Here is a 6,336-nt window from a genome sequence, read left to right on the forward strand (position 1 = left end):
GAATTCAAGGCTCTTTCCCAGTTTCTTGTATTTTATATTCAGTCTATATGGGTTTATGTGGAGATTCTTGATCCCCTTGAAGAGTAGACTGTAGGAAATAGCAAAATCCATGACTGAAATTAAACAAAGAGAAATAATGTGAACTATAATAGATTGTACAAAATCAAAAGCTGGTACTTCGAGAAAATCAACAAAATAGATAAGCCCATAAACAAAATAAGTAAAGGGTACAGAAATAGTATCCAAATTAAGCAGTCCCATTAAAGTCAGGAAGAAGATGAGTTTGCCCACCTGTCCCCTGCCTATTCAATATAGTACCCTTAGTGTTGTCCAGAACAATTAGGAAACAGTAGGATATCAAGGGGATTAATATTGGGAAGAAGAAAGTCCAGATATCACTATTTACAGATGATATGACAATATACATTACCAACCCCCAAATTCTACCAGAGAGCTCCTATACTTGACAAACAACTTCAGCAAAGTGGCTGGAGTTATTGAACTTTTCAAAATCAGTAGCCTTAATATAACTTAAGTATGAATTGGCAAAGTAAAAAAAAACTAGGAAAACAACACTCTCACAATAGTGACAAATAATATATCTTGGTATGACTCTAGCCAAGCAAGTGAGTGATATGCATGAAAAGATCTTCAAATCACTGAAGAAAGAAATTGAAGAAGACCTCAGAAGTTGGAAAGATCTCCCACACTCATGGATTGGCAGAATTGATGTAGTAAAAATGGCCATCTTACCAAAAGCAATGTATAGGTTCAATGAAATCCCCATCAAAATACAATCCCAGTTTTTCACAGAGTTAGAAACAGCAATTCTCAAATTCATAAGGAATAACAAAAAAGGTCCAGGATAGGAAAATAATTCTTAACAATAAAAGCACTTTGGTGGGAATGACCATCACTGACCTCAAGTTATATCATAGAGCAGTACAGATACAAACCACGTGGTTTTATTACAAAAATAGGAAGATATATCAGTGGAATAGAATTGATGTCCAACAAATGAAACCACAACCCTATGGTCACTTCATCTTTGATAAAGAAGCCTAAATCATCCAGTGGGGGAAAAACAGTATTTTCAACCAATGGTGCTGGTACAACTGGCAATCAGCATGTAGAAGAATTTAAATTGATCCACGGTCAAGAAATCAAATAAAAATATGTTGCTAGGCTATGGGGGGAGACGAGGAACTAAGGATAGCCATTGTATGATTCCCAGACAACAGGCAAACAATAGGCTCCCAGGATCACACTCAAATAACTATAGCCAAAATTCCAAGAGGCACAGAAGATAGAACCTACAGAGACCTCCTCCAACAGAGAAGCCCAGTCCCTTGTTGAGGGATGGGCCAACACAGCCCTCTCAAAATTTTTAACCCTGAAATATACATGTCAGAAGGAAGAACAGGGACAAAAATGGAGCAGAGCTTGATGGAAGGGCCATCCAGGGACTGCCCCATCTAGGGATCCATCCTGTCTGCAGACACCAACCCTTACACTGTTGGTGTGGTCATGAGGCACTTAATGACAGGAACCTATTGTGGCTGCTTCCTGGGAGGTCTGACTAGCAAATGACCAAGGAAGGTGTGTATGTGTGGAGTTAACCATCAGACTTAGCTAAGGGACCCTGGTGGAAGACCTGATAGAAGGACTGAAGGAGCAGAGGGAAACTGCAATCACATAGGGAAAACATCAACAACATCAGTTGGCAGCACCACTCATTACTCCCAGAGACTAGACCACCAACCATGGAGGGAGGGAGGGATCCAGGACTCTGGATACATATGTAGCAGAGGATGACCTTACCTGACAACAATGGGAGGGCAGGTCCTAAGTTCTGTGGAGGTTTGATACTCCAGTGTAGAGGGATGCTGGAGCAGTGGTGCAGAAGATGTTGGGTGAGCAGGAAAGTTCCCTCGTTGAGACAAAAAGGAGGAAGGGGAGGGTGAATATGGTAAGGGGAGTGGTTATGGGGGGATAACTGAGAAAGGGAATTTCTTTTGAGAATTAAACACATAGAATGATTAACAAAAAAGAAAAATGAGAACAAGAACATGGAGAAAAATGTTCATTTAGTTAGGAAGTACTGTAAGTTATTTGTTACAAAGGTGGCTTACGTTTTTTATTATATAAAAATGTCAGTTTCCATGCAGGAATAAGATAGATAAAATACTAATGCTCAGGATGTTTTGCATGGAAAATAAGCAGAAAATAGACAAAACACTTCAGAAATGTAAAGGGAGATATAATAACTACTGAAATGGAAGAAATTCAATAAACATCATCAGATCCTACTAAAATGCCTATCATGAACAAAACTGGAAAATCTAGGTGCATTGAATGAAATTCTAAAATATTACCACATACCATAGTTAAATGAAGTGCAGGTAATATATCTGAACAGCTCAATATCCCCTTAGGTAATTAAAGACATTATTAAAACACTACCAAAGCCCCCCCCCCAAAAAAAACCATGGGTCAGATGGGTTTAGTGTAGAATTCTAAGCGACCTTCCAAGAACAACTAATGAAAAAAAAAACACTCCTCAAACAATTCCAAAAAATAATGAAAGGAAAAGAACTTAATTCTTTCTATGAAGCCACAATTACTCTGATACCTAAAACATGCAAAGACCCAACAAAGAAATAGAACTTCACAACAATTTCACTTATAAATATCTGCAAAAATACTAAATAAAATTCTCAAAAGAAATCCAAGACCACATCAAAACCACTATTCAGCATGATCAAATTGGATTCCTCCCAGGAATCCAAGGTTAGTACAATATATGAAAATCCATTAATGCTATCCACTATATAAGGATACTCAAAAGAAAAAATTACATGATGATCTCAATAAATCCTCAAAAATTCTTTGACAAAAGATAACACTCTTTCAGGTTGAAAGTATTGGAGAGAACAGAAATTCAAGAAACATACCTAAACCTAATAAAAGCAATATACAACAAACCAACAGCCAATTTCAAATTAAATGTAGAAAACTTGATGTAATCCCACTAAAATTAGAGAACATACAAGGATGTCCATTCTCTCCATATCTATTCTATATAGTACTTCATTACTGGTTCAAGCTAGAGCAATAAGTCAACAAAAGGAGATCAAGGGAATATGAATTGTCAAAGAAGAAGTCAAGGTATCGCTATTTGCAGATGGTATGATAGTATACATAAACATATCAAGAAATTCTACCAGAGAACCTCTAGGATTGATAACTGCAGCAAAGTGTCTGGATATAAAATTAACTCAAATGAATCAGTAGCCTTCATTTGTAAAATTGCTAAAAGGGTTTATAAAGAAACTAGAGAAACAATATCCTTCACAATACTCTCAAATAATATACAATTTCTTGTGGTGACTCTAATCAAATGAGTGAAAGATCTATATGACAAGAATTTCAAGTTTCTCAAGAAAGAAACTTACGAAGACCTCAGAAAATGGAAAGATCTCCCATGCTCATGGATTGTTATATTTAATATAATAAAATATCCATCCTATAAAAAGCAATCTTCATATTCAACTCAATCCCCACCTAAATTCTAACAACATTCTTTGAAGACATGGAAAGAGCAATTCTCAAATTCATCTTGAAATACAAAAAAAAAGCAGAATAGGAAAACAATTATTAACAAGAAAGGAAGTTTTAGGGGAATCATCATCCCTGGTCCAAATTATACTACAGTGAAATAGTGATCAAAACTGCATTGTAATGGTATAGAGACAAACAAGTTCATCAATAGATTATAATTGAAGACACAGAAATAAAACCACAAACAATAGATAATTAATCTCTGACCAGGAAGCCAAAAGTATAGGCTGGAAGAAAGAAAACATCTTCAAATTGGTGTTGGTGTAACTGGCAGTTGGTATATAGAAAAATGAAAATTGATCCATACATGTCACCTTACCCAAAGTTCATCAAGAACCATAAAAAGGAAAAATTGAGTGTTTTCCTATAGAGTCTCACTGGGTATACAAACCACATTTAAAGCCAGATCCCTTGCCCTACAGTAGAAGTACAACACAAAATGAATTCAAGTGCACTTTTGAAAGATCTTTTCTCACAATGTCTCTAATATCCAGCATTAATCTTTACACTTTCTTCCTTATAGGCCCTTTTTTATGTGTTAAGGTTTCTAGTTTTGTGTCGACAGTTTTCTGTGTTTACAATTGTGTATATATCTGTGTCTATTTGTGTTTCTTAAGATTTTTCTATGTTTTTTTCCATTTTTTTTGTTTTTTACAACTTGGAAATTTTTATTTTAAGTAATTATATATTATTGTTAGAGTTGGGTATAATAATCTGTATATGAAAGAGAGAGAGAGGAAACATATTACTTTGAGAGAGTGAGAAAAGTAAGAAGGAACTGAGAAGTGTGGATGGAAAAACATAATATGGATGTATACTATTACAAAATTTGATTTCTATACACATATATTTAAAATAAAATTTCTTTGAAATGTAAAGTCAGTTTTAGTGCCCTGCACATTGAGCAACACACAGCACCTGTTGAATAAATTTCTTCTGTAATATTTAGAAGGAAAGAAGATCTATGCTGCTCTTACAGAGGAAATGAGTTTATTTCCCAGCATTCAGTTTGTTCATAACCTCATAAAACTGCAATTTTCCTTGATCCAGTGACCTATTTTGGCCTCTGCTGGTACTCATACACACAGTGTATTGATCAGACAAACATCAACAAATTTATAAATAAAAAATTAGAATAAAATATTATCTGATTTAAATGTGTATGTTAAAACTATATAATTTCTGGAAAAATTATCAGATAAATCCTCTGCACTTGAATGTAATCAAACACATGTTGAAAACAAAACCTGCCAAGTCAATGTTCAATGAAATGTTAAAATATCTGTTCTTACGTGATGTATTCCAGAAAATGCTGAACGAGAAATCAGGAACTTGTTCTGGCATATTATATATAGTTTTTTAATTCAAATTATTTGAGTGTGTGTCTCTCAGTTTGTGTGTGTATGTATGTATGTATGTATGTGTGTGTGTATTAATTATGTATCTATGTACCTTTATATATTTTTTCATACAGTTTGAATACAGAAAAATCTAATAAGAAATTAGCTTATATGAACATATATTTGAGAAAAGAAACCACCTACCTGAGTGACCTATAAGTACAAGAAAAGATGGTTAATATCATTAGATCTCAGAGAAGTAATAACTTGTCAATTTATCCAGATGGTATAAATACAAAGCATTGATATCATCAAATATTGGTGAAAATGAGCAGTAATATGATATAAGTTCCTTATGAAACAAATCTTCACTTAACACTGGAAAACAAACATCATAGCTTTGAATGTTTAAGAAAATAGATATAGATGGATAGATTATTGAAAGATAAAAATAAAAGTAAAAAATGTATTTGACACAGGGAAACACATAAATTAATTTGACAACTTTATTCAAATGTGTTAAAACTTAGAAACATATGATATGTTCACATGTGAGTGTAGGAATAGCATGGTTCTTTGTGTAACATAAAATGCTGATTATTAAAAAGATTGAACCACTGCTTTTTGAAAAATATATGTTAACTGAAAATAATTAATAATAAAGTCTACAGGGAAAATATTGTCAAATACAAATCTGTGCAGCGCACATTACACTCTGAACTAGGCCATACTAATTTATATTACAAGACAGCATATGCCTACCTGTCTGGGGACAGGCAGGGAGGTCATTGGATCAAATAGACTTTGGAAAATAAAGTTTCTGTTGTAGAAAATGATGGCTCTCTTAGTCTGTTTTCTCTTTTGAAGTAACACCATGGTGAATGTAATTTGGAGGGGAGATGGATTATTTTGTTCACATTTCCACATTATAGTCTGCCATTGAAGGAAATCTGTACAGAAAATCAAACCTGACAGGACGCATTAAGCAGAAGCTGATGTGGGATCAAGAAAGGTGCTGATCATTGACTCCCCATTGCTCAGTCATATTTATTAGAATCTCCTAGACCACAAACACATAGGTGGCACCCACAATCTGACTGGCCTTTAGACACAAATAGATAATTAAGAAAATACATGAAGGCCTACCCACAGCCAAATCTTATTAATCACTTCAGAATTGAGGTTCCCTCCTGGGATATGATTCTATTTTGTGTCAAATGGACAAAAAACTACTTAGTACAACTGTGATTGAAGATATGTGATTATTTGACACAACTACTATTTCTAATGACTTAATGTAGATACTCCAAGATCAAGACCTGATATTTTTAAGTGTCATGATAAAAACCACAAAGAAATTGCAAAACAATAACCA

This window comes from Rattus norvegicus, chromosome 4, assembly GCF_036323735.1.
Source record: "Rattus norvegicus strain BN/NHsdMcwi chromosome 4, GRCr8, whole genome shotgun sequence".
Lineage (NCBI taxonomy): Eukaryota > Metazoa > Chordata > Mammalia > Rodentia > Muridae > Rattus > Rattus norvegicus.